The sequence below is a fragment of the Lissotriton vulgaris genome, chromosome 6, assembly GCF_964263255.1.
Source record: "Lissotriton vulgaris chromosome 6, aLisVul1.2, whole genome shotgun sequence".
Taxonomy (NCBI): domain Eukaryota; kingdom Metazoa; phylum Chordata; class Amphibia; order Caudata; family Salamandridae; genus Lissotriton; species Lissotriton vulgaris.
The window spans coordinates 1,613,220,854-1,613,238,994 of NC_141694.1; the positions used below are offsets into that span (position 1 = coordinate 1,613,220,854).

The window sequence follows — 18,141 nt, forward strand, 5'->3', positions numbered from 1 at the left end:
CACACAGGGGGGGCCGCCACGCCAGCGCCTGGCTGCAAGACTGGAAAAACAGTAGTCAGACTGCTCACCGGATCACAAGTTCATTCCTGGCGGGCAGTACTGATTTGGCGGTCCCACAGGCTCAAAGGAGAGCCATAGAAAGGCAGCGTTGTGGAAGCCCCGCAGCACTTTCCTGCACAGGGAGAAATGCACCATGTTGTGCATTTCTTCCTGTGCAGGAGCTGGGGGTGCAAACATACAGGGGGGCACAACATGTGGCCCCTTGCATGCACCTCCCTGCATGGAGGTGACAGGGGGTGAATTGCCTCACCGCTACCCTTTCCATGACAGGCTCACTGCCGAGGATAGGGTCGAAGTGAGGCAACTCGTAATAGACTTGCGGCACCGCCAGCATATTGTGGCCTCTGACTGCTAAAACACCGCCACAGGATCATGGATCCTGGTGGTTGCAGCGGTCCAGTGGCGGTGCGACTGCCAAACTCGGAATACGTTGGTCGGACTGCGAACTCGTAATTAGGCCGTTAGATAAATGCTTCTACTGAGTGTTAAACTCTTGTGTGTAGATGGATGTCATCAACTAATCCTTCGCTGCAAGGACAGGTGTGACAAAGTGCATAGTGGACAGGTTTCACACACATCTGTCAACTTCCAAATAAACTGGGCCACTGGTTGAAAATGTCAACCCTTGGTGGAGTGAGTCCATGCAGTGTTTTATACTAGGTAGATTTCTTCTGTGCCCCCTATTTATCTAGCCACACCCAACCCCTTTGATCTACCCATGCCCATGTCTCATGAACTCCAATAAAACAGAATCTCAGTGCCCTCCACAATAACTGACCAGAAATTCTGATTCGGAGTTATTAGTGGATTGGAACACATGATGGGACCTCATTTGAATATGGAGGCCCCTTGCAAATGAGAACTGCCCAATCATACCCAGTGGTGATGGTTGGAGGCACCCGCTACCACAACTTTTTGACCACGAGGATCCTTCATTATAATATTCTGTGTGACTAAATGGTGAGGAAGAGAATGAGTCCTCTATTTCTACTTTTTAGGTTACGTGTGGACAAGAAGGAGGTAAATTTGCCTATATTACAACTGGGATTGAAAAAGTGCCCAATATGTCTAACACTCATACCCCTCTCCCCGCCTCCATGGACATGAAACTCAAATGACATACATGGGGATTACAATAGACTTGGGAACAATAACTGAAAGGGAATGCTGATCAGACAGTCTGAACTTCCGTACTTCCTTGGGTACAGTCAATATAGTGAGTGTGGAACAGCCCCCAAAGGAACTTTTTATATGAATAGCTACCGTAATGAATGGGCGAATGGACATTTATAAAGGGTAAGTGAAGGTCCAGAAGATTCATGGTGCTAAGAAGTGAATTCTGTCCCTCCAAAAAATTAAAAAAGTAGAGGAGAGTTTAATGCTTGGTGAAATGCAAGGTGGCATTTAATTCAACAGTGTTGAGGTTAGCCAAAGAATGTCGAATTTCCTAAAGGTGAAGATCAATGGAGGCAGCAAAGCCAAATAACGTGTTAATGTAGTCAAGTCTGGAAATGATTAAAGCATTCATCGCACTGATTCTATGATGGAGAGGGCTGAGGAGAACCTTTTCCAGGATGCCCATCTGAAAATAGCAAGATGAGACTACTGCGTTAATCCGGGGAATCGGATTGAGTTCCTTGTCTAACCAACATTCCAGGATCTTTCCCTTCTGAGATAGTGGAGGAATCTTGCCCATAAACGCGGGCCCTAGATCCCACACACAGGCATATTCCCATCCAAGCATCATTCCTTCTGTTTTGGAGGAATTAAGCTTGAAAGGAGCTGACATTTGTCAAATGAAGATAACAGAGAGGCGGGCATTAGTCCAGGCTCGGACTGGCAATAAAGGATTTATCACATTTAACCCATTCCTTGTTGCCCTTGGCCGACGGCAGCACTACCTCCCCAGTGCTGCCATCGGCCAATGGCCGACGCGGCCCCGCCCGTTTTGCAGAAGTGCCGCACTGTGGGAAAATCGGGGCCGCAGTAAATGGGTTAAATATAACTTGGGTGTTGTCAGCATAAGAAGTTGTTTTGAAACCAAAGGCATTTATCGCTGATGCCAGTGGGTGATGAACAACATAAAGTATATTGAAGAGATGGAGAAGCCCCGGGTAACTCTGCACTCAACTTGTAGGAAGGATTAGGATTAGGTTCTATCAGAAAGGGAGGCTTTCAACCATTGGTTGCCAGTCCTGCGCAAGATGGAGTGGTCAATAGAATCCATAGCGGTAGAAAGATCGAGGAAACCAAGGCAGGTGGGTAGATTATCACCAGGACCACATCTGAGGTTAATTACCACAGCAATCAGAGCTGACTCTGTCCACAGGCCAGGCCTAAAGCCCATCTGATCAAAATATAACAGTCTTTAGAATATGTAGAAATGGCTCAGGCCATTTACTTCTAATCAATATCGGCAACGGATGGAAGGAGCGAAATTGGCTTAGAATAAGCTTCCTTCAGAGTGTTAAGATAGTGTTTTTTTGTTGAAAGAGGGTTCAATCAAATCTCCATCCATTTTTGATATAGAGCCTGTGAAGAAGCAAGAGTTGAAGACATAAGCAAGTGCAGGAGCAGTATTATAGCTACCTTTGGAAAGAAAAGGTTATTTGTCAATTCGGCCATAAGAACGCTTAGTAAGGTTTAAACCTCTTCCTGGAAATTGTGAAGTAAGATTTCCATCTGAGTGGAACATTGTGGAGTTATCTGCACCATTTGTGCTCAGGCCAAGCTACCAATTGTGACACAAGCAATACTATTGCGGAATTAGGAGGTTTACTCTTCTGGGTTTTCCTGATGAAGTAGTGCTCACCCTCTGCGTCCCAGCTCTCACCAAGGGGCATTCAACCAGGAGCATTGAACTATTCTTCAACTGTACAGACTCCAAACCTAAAAGATCATGAATAGAGAAGTTTGCATGCACATCCAACTGCTCAACTTCAAATAAAACGCAATGAATATGAGCATTAATGGAGTCTGACCAGTTAAGTCTTGATTGAGACGGACTGTCTAATCAAAGAAATACTCTCTCAATTCTCAACTACATAATATCATTCATATTTTCAACAAACTCATTTAGGTTTAGATGAGCACTGGTCTTTAAAAAGTGCTCATCTGGCAGTGCTCAACTAGTTTGAGCATTCCGAATGTGTTTATGATGGCTGTTGGGAATAAATGGTTAATGAGCTTTCATTTTTTTTCTAGGGTTGAGCAAAACTCAGAGTTACATTCTGTGGAATTCTGAATAATTACATGAAAACTCCACAAGTTTCCACAGAGTTCTGCGAATGGACAGAAATCGGCACATTGCGCTTCTTGCTCAGATTTTCAGCACCGGGAGCTTGTTCAGCACTGCATAATCAGCCCGAATGGCACCACCCGGCCTGCTATAGGGTGCTGCTTCTTTGCGGTCGCTAGAGTAGACTTTTAACTTGAGCAGCAGCATTCTCACCACGAAGGGTCACAACTGCCCGCGTTAAGAAAATCTCCCAGCTATCAAAAATCATGCTAGGGAACGCCAGTTCTCGCTTGCCAACTTACTAGTGGTGAGCCACTTGCAAGAAAAAACTCCGCCATGTGACGGTTGGCAGTTTGGCTGGAACTTCGAGTTATAAGCGAAACACGGAGTGGCCAAAACTCCACGAACTCGGCCAGCAGAGCGGAATTTAACGCCCAACTATTTTTTTCCTATAATGTATTGCACTTAGGGCCTGGTTCACAAACTGTATTTTGTAGTACATTAAATAGTACTGCAGTACTACTAATTACTACAAAATTCAATCACAAAACTACAAGTGAAAATCTGTACCCCCACCTCTCTTAGCTTTTCTAAGGGGAGATCCTTACACATATAAGTTTATTTAGTAGTAAATGTGGGAGGGAAAGAGGGTGGCTGTAAAAAGGGACACACTTCTAAATGGGAGGAGTTTGGAGAGGGACGAGCACCTACCCATGACAGAAAAAGTCCATTCCCAATCATAAACTAAACTTTTAAAGTTACTACAGCCAAAAAGGACCCCAAACAGTAATAAATGTTCTCCAGTTCACAACTGGGGTATTAAATAAAATTAAATAATTTAAACTAGTTAAAAATACAAAAAAAAAATTAATGTTAAAAATGTCTGAAACATAAACATGTATTATTTTATTTTTAAATATTTTAATAAAGCCTGCCTCTTTAATTAAAACTTAATGTTACTATAGGGTATGTTAAAGTATAGGAAAAACGATACATTTTTAAAACGTAAGACAATGATTACATATACATTTATGTCAAATATTAACATAAAATAATTATGTCTATCTATTTTATATGTACAACAAAATAAAAATTGCTACAGCACTATTAACTTATTATTAATTAAATATATAATTATTTAAATATATTAAACAGAAAATATATTTCTGAAGTTTAAATTTAAAAACAACCACCTCAATTAAAAAAAACATATTGTAGCACAATGTTCAGATAGACTTGGCTCCTACAGCACAAAGCAACCTACAGTAGGTTGTACCTACTATTGGCATAACATTTGAACACTTACACGGCTGCAGATTTCACTTTAACCTGTGCTCTGAAATATCTGAATCCAGCTCACCCTGTACAGCCTGGCCTGCCCTCCACATCACGCTGGTAATGTGAAGGGAGCAAGAACAGCATAAATCAATTCGGAAGGAAAGGGTACAGATTTCTAACAAGAGTTGTTTGGTGTTTAATTGAAGTGTTCTTCCCCTGGGCTGAATGTTGGCAGAGTTGAAAACTTCTGACTACGGGAGGAAGCTGAGGAGGAGCACAACGATATCGCCTGCAGCCAATATACTGTCTTCTTCATGGACACGAGCAGTGCTTAATTTGAGCAGGTGGTCTCCGGTGCTTGGCAGCAGCACTTAATTTACAACACCGGGGCTTGTGACAGTCTGCCACAAGTTAGTACTGTGTGCCTAATTTAGAGATGACGTCAACAACAGTTAATTAATAATTCAATATATATTACAAATGACTATTACCTGCGGCCCAAGCCATTCTTATAGCTTTGGGGGCCTGGAAAAGTCTGAACTGTCACACTTGTAGGAGTGTAATGGTTAGTAGTTGTGTTGTTACTATCATTGGCAGCATGACAGGGACAATGTTTGGTGCAAGCCTCAGTGGTCTCCTGTGGAGGGCCATGGCATTTATTTTTTTACAAATTAAGCACTGGACATGAGCGCCTAGTTCCACTCTAGCATTTCATATTTGGCGCTTAGTTACATTTTAATGCAACATTTTATACAAGTCAGAAAAACGAAATTAAACAATTAGGGAACTAAACAACTTTTTACATTTGGCGATACAATAGGCTGGGCCGTTGCAATTATATGCACAATTTTCCTAATTCATTCATGTGACATGGGTGGAAAACGTATGCGAAACGCTGTTGGCAAATTATAAGACAGAGAAACAACATTTATCCGACAATCAAAAAGTGCCGACTTATAGCTGTATTTACAATAATAAATTCATTTTAACCACACGACCACCTGCCACAGGTTTGCAGGCTTATAATTATGTAACTAACTGATACAACTTAATTCACTCAGTCTAATAATCAGGGAAGAAAAATTTCTAAGCCAGCCCGCCCGCTTAAAATCTGTGACTTGTAGGCTGCTCAGTGATTATGCTCCAAGAAATGCATATAATACATTATATTTATATGCTTGGCTCAGAATCGTTTGTGGTTGTTGATGAATAAATGCAGACCCTCCATGTGGGCATTCTTAATCCCGACTTTACATATTCATTTTTCTACTCCGATAAGGGGCGAGTTGGCTTCAGTATTGGTCAGAGTGACAGAGTGGACTTTCTTCTGAGTTCTTGTGACAATTTTGGTAAATGTATACTTTCAGCCAAAAGGGAATTCATGGAAATTGCTACTATTTTAGAACCATTACGTTATAGCAATGAGAAGGTCTAACTCGTTGCTATGATTTTTCGGTCTGAACATTTTAGCTGTGACATGATGTTAGATTTGACAGTCAGACCAAAAATGATAAGACTCACTTTCTACAGCTCCCTAAATGCATATTAGGGATTATGTGTTTGGTCAACTGTTTCTGGGTGGAGGTGCAGACAGGCTAAGCAAGGCTTTTAAGGTATATAAAACTCTTGAAATAAATAAATAGTCAACCAGCTGATGAACACAACCCCTATTGTGAAAAGTGGCAGTGTTACAGACAAGAAGTTAGCTGGTTAATCTTGTTTGGGAGTATTTGCATACATAATCAGGAAGATGGCCACCAGGGGCAAGGAGGATAATGTTGTTGCTACAAAATTTGACTCTAAATGTCTTAGAAGGTTCACACATGCCAATTCTGGGAATCGTAAGAAGGTGGAATGGATATTCCCAAGACCCATTTAGAAAGTTTTTGCTGTCTCATACCTTTAACCCCTTCGATGCGGATGACAAAGCCAGCTCGTCATGGGCGTTACCTGCGCTGCGCGCATGACGAGCTGGCTTTGTCACGTAAACCGCGAATTTCGAATCTTCAGCGCGCAGCGGGAAAACCCGCTAGCGCGCATGCGGTTAATCAACTGGTAAATTACAGTATACTGTAGACTAAAATATTTCTATTGAGGGGGTGAGTGGAAGACATCATTGAACACTGAAAGGGGAGTACTTCGTCAAGTACAATCATGTTTTAGCAGGTGCCACGGTATTCATGATCAGAACTTGGTGTGAAATATGTAGCAGTAGATTGAGATAGGGCGTTACATAGAAAGAAATGTTTAGCCCTCAAGACCACTTTGAATTTCGTGTGGTCGCTTACGCCGCTTTATTCAAATACCAGTCTGGCAATCTGAAAGTCTCCTAAAGTCTTTATAAAGAACATGGTGGGAAATCAGGACATAATGAGTCGGGGTTGTGTCCTCCCCTACTTTATGTATTATTTTCATCAGCCAGTTCCGTAATTATTCCAATGCACATTATGCCTTTTTTACCCAAGGTTAGTGGTTCTATTTCTGATTTCTGTGTGTTCATTGAAGCATCCGTGAGATAGATCAAAAACCTTAGGAAGCCACATCTAAGGAAGTAGCCATTCTTGAGCTTGTTTTTGAGTCGTTTGATCCACTGTTGCGGGGGTTTCTGTCGTCTCGAATGGCCCAGCTTTGGCTGGACTCACAGTGTGTTCTGAATGGAACAGGTGGGTTTGGACTGTCCTATTTTGCATCCGCCATGTGTACAATATTTAGAGCAGTAATGCTAAAAGTAAGTACTTCTAAAAATGAAGAAAACAAATGCAGTCTCCTTTCTGAGGTTTCAAATATGACTTATTCAGAGCAGTGGACATTTTTTCAAATAACACATACATTTAGGATGAATTAAATGTATTTTTATACATCGTAAAATACATATTTTGGGATTGATAAAAATGAAACTAAAACACACGATACCTATTGCCTGCTGATAGATTAAAATTTGGGGAAAATGCGTGTTGTTGAAAAAAATATTAATAATATTAAAACCTCACAAGAACAGCAGTACGGAAAAAAATTGTAAATGCAAATCAACAATCTGGAAGAAATGCTGCGATTTCTTAATTTGGGCGTGGGAGCGCCACACCCTGCCCACTGCGAGCCTAAAAGGAAAAATTAAATAGCAATGAAAATATTTCATTGACATTTTATTTTTCCGTTGCGCGCAAGCACCCCACTGCAGCATCCCGAGTCCAGAGAGGACAGGAGCAGAGGCTGGCTGGATGCTCCAAAATGCGCATGTCACTTTGGCCGGCCTTCTTGCGCCAGCCACAGTTTAATGCGCACTTTGAAACTCTCCACCTAGCTGTCTAAGACAGCTGGGAGGAGATCAAGCACAGGCCTAAGGGCTTGAAGGAGCGTCCAGCCAGCCTGCTCCATCCAATCCTGGCGCTGCTATCACAGCATGGGAGCAGCGCCAGGTTGGTGAAGGGCCCATGCTGCAGGAAAGAAGAAGGAATAGGTGTGCTGCCAGGTGGGGTTTTTTTCGTTTTTCTTTTTCTCCTGCCCTTTATTTTTATCCCCCCTCCCCACCCCCAGGCCTCATAGCTGGCGCCCACCACTGCTCTGGGTGTGGCTGGCTGGCTTGTAGAGTACTGACCTCTCCGTGTGGTCTTACCACGGTATACATTTTCTCCACAATCAATATAGTGGTATCCTTTTTATTTTGAGAATGTAATTTTGAATAAATGTCTTTTTATCTTTGTTAACGCGTGTCCCAACATAGAGTGTACACCGTCGGTACTAAGATCTATATTTATATGTTGACTTGAAAGACAGCATTCATGTGCCGAGGAGAGAGGCGCCAGTGCTTGTTAATGTTTTGGCTTGCTGGAGGCCTCCACTGCCGATCACCTGATAACCACCAGCGATGACAACAGTCCATGGCGGGGCATGTTTTATAAGAAGGCTTTCTGTTCTGTTGACAACACTGGTCAGGCAAAAACATTTCACTGCGCCAGCCAGCTGCACAGCTCAGTGAGCTGAACACAAGTTGGGCTCACTGCAAGGGCGACTCATCCATGCATCCCTCCAAGGCTGGCAAACTTGGGAAATATTCACATGTGTCATGTACAGAGCTTTGAAGTGGCAGACGTGTGGTATGAAGTGCTTTATGAAAAGGTATTCGTATCAGCCATTACCTCTGGCGATAAGTAAATAGGCCGCTCTCAGGGACCAGACGGGGTTATCAATGTAGAAATAGTATGCACCAGACATCTCAGCCTGTACTCTCCTGAGCTCACGCGCTCTCAGAATCCTGATATGTGCGTTATAATTTGGTACTGACTTGAAAGGGGAGCGCAGCCCGCATGTATCAAAGGCAACACTCCAGGATGTGCTGGTAACTCCTGGCCTGGGGTAACCTGGAGTACCTGATGCGTTTCCACTTTACTATGTGTCGCCATGAAAGTTGTAAGTGCTGTGAGGACGCTGTACTATGGCAATAACACAGTGTACTCCCAGAAGCAGTGAAAGAACAGCGGGTGGACGCCGAGGCTCAGCAAAGATGCTCACTGCATGGTGCAAAGAGAGGCGGACGGCTTTATTGGTCTTTAAGGGTTTGGCTGTGCTTCTAACAGGTGATGCTGTCGGCCAAGGAACTGTGCCAGAGCTGAAACCTCACGCATGTGTACCTCCCGCAATGCCAAGGGCAGCTGGCACGAGGCTGCGGATGGCAGGCTTGCCATGGGGCGGCACCTGCTCAGTCACGGGATGTCACCTGAGTATCCACATGATGGCTCATTCCTTGGCACGCTATTGGCCTCTTGCCACCTGCAGCCACTGGGAGTGCGCCCGCTGCTCAACCAGTCAGTTTCAGCCCCCACTAGTCTGTGGTCCAGCAGCACCACTGGTCACGGCTCACACATCAGACACTGCTCCAGCGCCTTAGTGTCCGGCTCTACCAGCAACAACAGCTTTGTCTCGCATACTTCTTCAGGAACCTACATCAGCCATGTCGCAAAACTCAACCCCTCTCACCAGCAGCGATAGCGATAGCTAGGAATGTCACAGTAAGCTCGTCTCCAGTGCTTTCCACCACCCATGTGCCCACCTGTCCTTGCACAAGCCTGGTAACGATCAGATTCACTGCACCGACAGTGTGACCTGGTATAGTTTGTACTTTGCCTAGTTAAACGTTATTCTCCCACCTTCCTCCTTTCAACCCTTGGCATTGTGCTCAGCCCCCCCCCCCTCTGCTGTGGTTGCTCGGTTCCCCTCTCTAGCGCTTGCTCAGTCCCCATCTGCTGTGCTTGCTCAGTCCCCCTCTGCAGTGCTTGCTCAGCCCCCCTCTGCAGTGGTTGCTCAGTCCCCCTCTGCTGTGCTTGCTCGGTCCCCCTCTGCAGTGCTTGCTCAGTCCCCCTCTGCAGTGCTTGCTCGGTCCCCCTCTGCAGTGGTTGCTCGGTCCCCCTCTGCAGTGCTTGCTCAGTCCCCCTCTGCTGTGCTTGCTCGGTCCCCCTCTGCAGTGCTTGCTCAGTCCCCCTCTGCTGTGCTTGCTCAGTCCCCCTCTGCAGTGCTTGCTCAGTCCCCCTCAGCAGTGCTTGCTCAGTCCCCCTCAGCAGTGCTTGCTCAGTCCCCCTCTGCTGTGCTTGCTCAGTCCCCCTCTGCAGCGTTTGCTCAGTCCCTCTCTGCTGTGCTTGCTCAGTCCCCCTCTGCAGTGCTTGCTCAGTCCCCCTCTGCAGTGGTTGCTCGGTCCCCCTCTGCTGTGCTTGCTCGGTCCCCCTCTGCAGTGCTTGCTCAGTCCCCCTCTGCAGTGCTTGCTCAGTCCCCCTCTGCAGTGCTTGCTCGGTCCCCCTCTGCAGTGGTTGCTCAGTCCCCCTCTGCTGTGCTTGCTCGGTCCCCCTCTGCAGTGGTTGCTCAGTCCCCCTCTGCTGTGCTTGCTCGGTCCCCCTCTGCAGTGCTTGCTCAGTCCCCCTCTGCAGTGCTTGCTCAGTCCCCCTCTGCAGTGCTTGCTCGGTCCCCCTCTGCAGTGGTTGCTCAGTCCCCCTCTGCTGTGCTTGCTCGGTCCCCCTCTGCAGTGCTTGCTCAGTCCCCCTCTGCAGTGCTTGCTCGGTCCCCCTCTGCAGTGGTTGCTCAGTCCCCCTCTGCTGTGCTTGCTCGGTCCCCCTCTGCAGTGGTTGCTCAGTCCCCCTCTGCTGTGCTTGCTCGGTCCCCCTCTGCAGTGCTTGCTCAGTCCCCCTCTGCAGTGCTTGCTCAGTCCCCCTCTGCAGTGGTTGCTCAGTTCCCCTCTGCTGTGCTTGCCCCACCCCCCTCCACCTGTGCTCTCCCTTTCTCCCCTCTATAGTACTCTACCTGCATCTCCCTTTGGTGCTATATTTGGCACTCTTGTCCTGTGCTCCCTGCTCTTCTCTGCTACTCTCTCTATGCCCCCTCTGCTGTGCTCTCACTGCTTAAAATGTAAGAAATGCAAAGCTTGCCAATGTGTCGAAAATACATCACAATACAAATCGCGTTTATCATCCCACACCAGAAACATCAGGGGCAACTATACATGCAAAACAGAATTTGCAGTATATTTATTGGAATGCCCGTGTGGGTTGTCTTATGTTGGAAATACCATCTTGGTGTGAATAACAAGGACCCCCTGTTTAAGCAACTGAATATGTTTGACAGGGAAAATTAGACAATGTAAAAAGAGGCACCAAATGTAATATCATCAGGGAGAAAACGACAAGTGAAAAGCACAACGATATACCGACTGCTGTTCCTGGCCATCTGAGCATTATAGATTCTATCTAATACTATTCATGTAAGTCCACTATCTGCATGTTAAAAGATTCGAACTTATTTTAGATATAAAAATAGCTCCAAAAAGCTCCCTGTCCAATTAGAAGTTTTTGGTGAATTAATCGTTTTGCAACCTACAACCGTTATTAATAATAGCAGCACAAAAGTAAATGTGGGTTCTTCTTACTTCTACATTCGCAGTTTAAAACAGACCCTTCACAGAAAAGAGCGCTATACCAACAGCTGCTGCCCCGTTCCGGTAAATATAAACAACTGCCGACTTAGGTAAGCATGCTGGCATTGTGCTTAATAATCTAGCGGTCTCACTCACTCAATATTCGAGTGAAATAATCCGGTCTTTGTCTATGTTTCTGTGATCCATAGTACGAGGATCGATTGGCGGCCCTTTTTTTAAATAATGAATTAGATGTACCAACCAATCTAAATTTAGGTAAGATTCGATGTATTTACAATCAGACATAATATTGTGTTAATAATAATGAATTTGAGTTTATAAGTGAAACAATTGAAAAACATCATATATTATTTTTCTGTCTATTAAATCGGCTTTCAATCACTGACATTGAAAACAGGTCATCATTCTATGTTCCTTTTATCATTTGGAATTGCATACAGTACTGTGGTTTTTGGTAATGTAATTGCATATGTTAACTTCTATATAACCACAAGATTGAAAGGAACTAAGCTTAGGAAATTTCTAGATCTCTGCTTAGTTAAGATAATACACCCTTATATATATAATTTTCCCTATTGTTCACCAATAGCAATAGTACTCTAGCCAACCAAGCTCCTGAAGTCATATATGCAATCGGGGTAAGGGTCTAACTATCATATAAGGCCCATTTTCTTATATATATATACTACACTACTGCTCAAATGTAACATCGTAGAGTTTGTACCTTGTGTAGCTTTATAGTTGGCTACACGAGTAGGGAGTTTGCGATATGTAAAGCTGTTTGTATTATACGTTTGCATGCACTTGTATTGAGGTACTGATTGAAAAGCTAATATAACTCACCTGGAAAGAGAATTTGAATTGCTGTATATGTTTTTCAGATTGTGTATGTGGCTCCTGAAGAAGGCGTTCCAGTGTAAACGCCGAAACGCGCGTCGAGAAGAGGACTAGTAATGTCCGCCACTGTTTTAGGAATTAAGAATTAATGATGTCATTTGTATTGTTGTATTGCGTTGATGCCTTAGAATAGGTCTCATTTTATTATATATCAGAAATTTTATGTTTTTATTCTGAGTATATATACTTAATAATAAACAAAATTTTGTACTTTTTAATTGATTGTTGTGCTTTTCACTTGTCATTTTCTCCCTGAGGAAATACCATCTTAACAGTTCAGAAGCGAATACTCCCGCACTTACGGGCCATACAAAATTGAGGCAGAACTTACCTAGTAGACCACCACTCCGAAGAAATCCGTGAAGGACAAGCAAATGGACTGATATACTGCGTAATTGATGCAGTGGCCCCAAATATCAGGGGAGGTAATAGAGAGAAGCAATTGAGGAGACTTGAGTCCCGTTATATAATGGAACTAGACACCAAGTTCCCAGGGGGCCTCAATGCAGAGGAGGATCTATACACAAACCTATAGTTTGATAATATATTATTTGGAGCAATAGTCTAGCACTCCTCATGTAACCAAAACGATTGAAAAGGTTGCTAATGAAAATCTATAGATATGTACAGGTTTAAATCCACTTACTTGGAATCATGGTGCACTTTACACTGGGAAATGTAATACTTCAACAAACACACGTACTATAGGAATAGGGGCTAGGTTATTTGAAACAGATGAGTTCATAGGCCTACAGGGGCTCCATGACATTTCAAAGCAACTTAAGTGCATGTATTCTGCCAATGTTATGAGTTTTGCTATGCAAATGAAAGTTTGACTGTAGTGTGTGGGAGCACGATATCAGTATAAGTATTCCGGTGACACAAATTTTGAAATAGGTCAGAATCAATGAATTATATTTGTATTTGAATTCCAGTGTCGGAAACATTTTAATTTTAGTTCCAAGTTCTCCAATCACGCTCTAAAATTGGCTCAAGCAAATAATATGTGTAATGGGAAATGCACAGTTGACAAATGGATTTTAACATACACAGTATACATATTTAAAATGATTTAAAATTATCTTAAATTATTTTGCATAAATTGTGGTATGTTGAGGAGCATTGAGATTAACTCACGATGTTATAATAAATTTCAATTATAAGTTTCTTTACTCAGTTCCTTAATTAGCTGAAAAAAAGCCGATATTAATTCTATGTGTTTTGTTGAAGGCCGGTCCAAAGTCTGTTTACACCTGTAGTTACTACACGTCACAGTTGCAAAACAGAAAAATGGTTTTAAATTGCGCCTCAGTGAGCAAGGGTGTTGAGCCAAAAAGCGTTCAATGGTAGCCAGATATCAATTAATTGGAACAACCCACACACAGCATCGTCATCCTTGGTAATTAAGTTGTTTTGTGGCAATTGTGAGGACTGCTGACAGAAATGGGCACTTGATTTCTTTGGTCTTTGTAAAACAACCTGCACTTTAAGCGCGTTCAAATAGAGGAAACCAAGGAAAACAAGGGCAACAACAAAGAAGGTCATGAACGAAATTGCGGATGAAAGATAAAAGTCAGAAAAGAAGTGGAAATATGGAGCTCAACCATCATTTCAGATCCTTAATAGAATACAAACTTTCATTTGGCAAAACCGAAAGGAAACAGCAGTGCGATTAACATTTTTATGACTGGCAGCAATGTTGCAAGGTGGAATGCTTAATGATTTAGGGCAGTGCACAGCTTTTAGCAATGGAGCTATGGCAGTGCAATTCTTAATATAAGCAAAGAGAGAAGGCAGCGTAATTCCTTTTTACATTCAGAAAGACTGTCAACAATGTGGCAAGATAGAATCGTTGGAAGCAAACAATCGATTTTGCGTGAAGACGAGTCAAGGTTAAACAACGAAAAAAATAGGATATAATGCCCCCTTATGAAAGTGGCAAAAATAATACGAACAGTTTCCTATACTTTTCAAGCAAATGGTTAAGCCGTGAAAGAACAGCAAACAAGAACGCCAGCACACATTACTCACCCTGAGCATTTGGTGATTTCATGGAATCACGGACAAAGAGAGGTAACATTAGCAGTGGTGTAACGAAAGTTGAGGGGGCCTGCTGCAAGGTACATTGAGGGGCCCCACTCCAGATTTAATCTGCAGCTCTCAGGCCTGAGTACTGTGCTGTGGGGGCCAGGGCCAGACTGGCTACCAGGCGTTTTGGAATGCTACTGAGCTGGGGGCTGATTTCGTTGATGGGGACCTGTGTGTACTGAACGAAATTCGTTTTGCTTTAATTATTTTGCAGCACACGCCGGTCTAAAGCAACAAAATCAGCCCCCACCACAGTGGAATCAGCCCCCAGCTCGGCAGCATTCCAAAACACCTGGTAGTCAGTCCGGTCCTGGTGGGGGCCCCCTGCACTCAGGGGCCCACCCTGCTCCGCGGGGGCTGGGGGGGGCATGTGTTATGCCCCAGGAGATCTGTCTGAAACTTGCAGGCCCCATATTCTGTAATGCCAGCGGATCTATTCAACCTCTCACACTTATGACGTCATAAAAATGAGCAACAACTCTAGAGGAAATGGTTGCTTTGTTGCAATTTATGGCGAAAATGAACCCATCCAGCAGCCCCGGCTCGTGCAGGTAAGAGCGCTGGGGCCAGGTGGGGAGGATTTTAACTGACTAGGAGTAGGAAACATTATTTTTTTTATTTAATTTTCCCTCGTCGCCGTCTGTCGAAATCACACCCCACCCGGCCCCACCGTTCTTACCTGCATGAGCTGCAGCTGCCATCCAGGGCTTTAAGTGGGCCGGGTTTCGCCAGGTCTCAGACCCAGTAGTAACTAAAACAGACATGAAAAAGGTCTCTATAGCAGGAGGTGTAAGCCTAGGCATGCAAGTTGGCCTCACAGCAGGATGCGACATGAAACATGCACACACAGTTACAGTGTCAACAATGGCCACAAGCGACCATCTGCCCCTTTATTTATATCCTCTGACCCAGCCCGGCCCTCAGAGTGACAGCTGGGTACTTTGTATTGTAGAGGCCTTCCGTGGTCACGTTCCCAACTTTACTGGCAAAACGCTGAATGATTTCTAAACAATGAATGTAAAAAAGTTAAAGCAATACATGTCAGTAATCCAGTTCTTGTTTATATTTCACATGTTTTACTTAATGTTGCATTCCACAAGAGTGTTAGCTATTTCTAAGATGATATGTTTTTTCTTCGTGTACTATATTAATCTTGCATAGTTTCGACTTTAAACAGAGTTGCCTTAAAGTTTTATATTGGGCCACAATTACTGACTCTGGAGTTGAGGTTGAAGGCAGCTCTCAAAAGTGCCTGTCAGTGGATCAAAAAGGTGTTCAGAACACATCGTCATCCAATTCTTGGCCTCTCTATAGAACGCTCAGAGCAATGGTAACTGGCTAGCTTCAGTTGCATGTCAGTTGTTGTGTTATATAACCACTGCAGGAACTGAAAGCCAAGAGGAGCACAAAAAAAACAGGGCATTCGGCACACAATGGTAATTACAGAAATATTGCTTGCATATTTCAGCCACACCCTCAATTATATAGACAAAGGCCCCTTTTTAGAGACCCCACACTTCTTCATCATACGTAAAGCCTTGGACACTTCAGAAGAGATTTTATTTGCTAAGTTGTTTACTTATTTTGGTATTTAGCACAGCGGCTGCAAGTTACCTTATTTCGACTTCACAGAGTATTTTCATTATGTATATATTGCGAGATGACTGCCAGCCATTAAGGTAACCTGTGGTAAACTAATAGGTGTATATGCTTGAAATGGGGACTACACACTCGTAACGATGCAGACATGGTTACAATGGACAGTCGTCAGAAGCCTGTGCTCCAAGGGTGGGAAGGGAATAGTCCTGGTTTTAAGATCATGTGGGCATTGTCCCCTTGAAAATATACATTTTAGACACGCCCTGACTACTGCTAGGCATCGGATTGCTCTCAGGTAAAGGTCTGAGGAATGTCAAATGCGACTGACACTCACCTTAATCAATTTGTTCTGGTTTTTTTCAATTAAATTTAGCTTGGCAGATTGTCTGTCCATGTTGGGACCATGATAACTGATGTGGGTACAGTAGGAGTTGGGTTGTTGAAGCTACAATGGGCTTTACCCATTTAAGCATTGTATATAATGCACATGACTTTAAATTTGTTTCATTTTCTAGCAGAAAATATTCATTCTACATCCATTATGCTCTCAGGCCTGAGTACTGTGCTGAGGGGGCCGCCTGCACCTTGGGGCCACCCCGCACTGCGGGGGGCCTCTGTTACGCCCCTGAACATTAGAGAATTACATTTGAGAGGAAACACAACACAGACCTAATTCAAGAAGCTGTTTTTACAAATATGTTTTTAATTTGATTTTTCTACATTTCAAAAACTGGTGGAGGTCCTGATAACCCAAAAGGAAGGGATTTTTGGCATTGACCTAGATGATTTGTGAAAATTTACAACTAATTTTGTCAATCCTAAAAGGGACATTGGAGGACTAGAAATAAAAGAGTTGTCACAACCCCCAGAAAATAGTTATAATTAGGAGTTCTTCTGATCAAAGAAAAGAAAATATGAATAGAGAACTCCACTTTTATCAACTAAGAGACTGGAATAATTGAAAAATTATGGTTTGATATGGTTGTATGTTGCAACAACGACTTCCTCTACCCCGCCTACCTTTACAACGCTGTCTCTACAACGCATCTTAACCACAAATTGCTTTACCATGCATTCCTTTACCACAGATTTTTAAAGGCATGCATGGTAAAACCTATCTGTGGCTAAGGTTACCACACTGCTCTGTCTCCAGCTGAGCCCTAAACACACCCCAACCTCCTAAAAACTACCAAAAAACCCTAGCCCCCTAAAAACGACTCCGAACCCCCATCCCCTAAAAACTACTCTGAACCCCCACATGCCCTACTAACTACTCCCAACACCACCTAAGAACTACTCCAAACACCTCCCACCCCCTAAAAACTACCCCTAACCCGCCACCCATTAAAAACGACCCCAAACCTCTCCCCGTCCCTATAAAGTACCCTAAGAACTACCCTCAACCCCTCCCATGCACCTAAAAACTACCTCGAACACCCCAACCCACTAAAAGCTACACCAAACCCCCCACTCCCTAAAAACTACCCCGAACCCACACCACCTAAAAACTACTCTGAACCTCTCTTACCTGTCCTGTTCGCATTTTTGTCTGTGTTTCAAACTACACTTGTCACTTGTAACCTGAGCATACAGCTCTAAAATTCTATCGAAAGATGTTTCCAAGCCTCAAACATCTGAATTCAATTTTTAATAAAGGAATTCATATACGATACACCACTGTTGATGTACAATTATATTGACATTTTCATGCTCTCGTATTTGGCAGTATACTGGACCAGCAGCTTTTCACATTGGCATAAAAATATATAGTTGCAGACTTAAACTACTTAAGTCTGCAACTATATATTTTTTCGGAATCTTCAAGAAGGGTTCAGGTTCTGTCACACGAACATATACAATTGTTTATGTATGACAATGTTAAAAGCTGACTGGTCAAAGCACCAACATGAGAATTAGTTATATTTCTTACCCCTTATTCATATTTGGTATATGTTTTACAGTGGCCCCCGAAGACAGGACAGAGTTCTGGAAATGCTTTGGGCAACATTTTAGAAGGAAAACACCAAAGACTTCAATTAAAAAAATGTGTGATTTTGTTAAATAG

At 43.4% G+C, this 18,141-nt stretch overlaps 1 protein-coding gene across 2 annotated transcripts in view; it reads right to left on the reverse strand.

The window, feature by feature from the left end:
• Positions 1-18,141, reverse strand: part of EPAS1 (endothelial PAS domain protein 1) — a 293,430-nt gene that overhangs the window by 89,104 nt on the left and 186,185 nt on the right. The gene's annotated exons all lie outside the window — the stretch shown is intronic.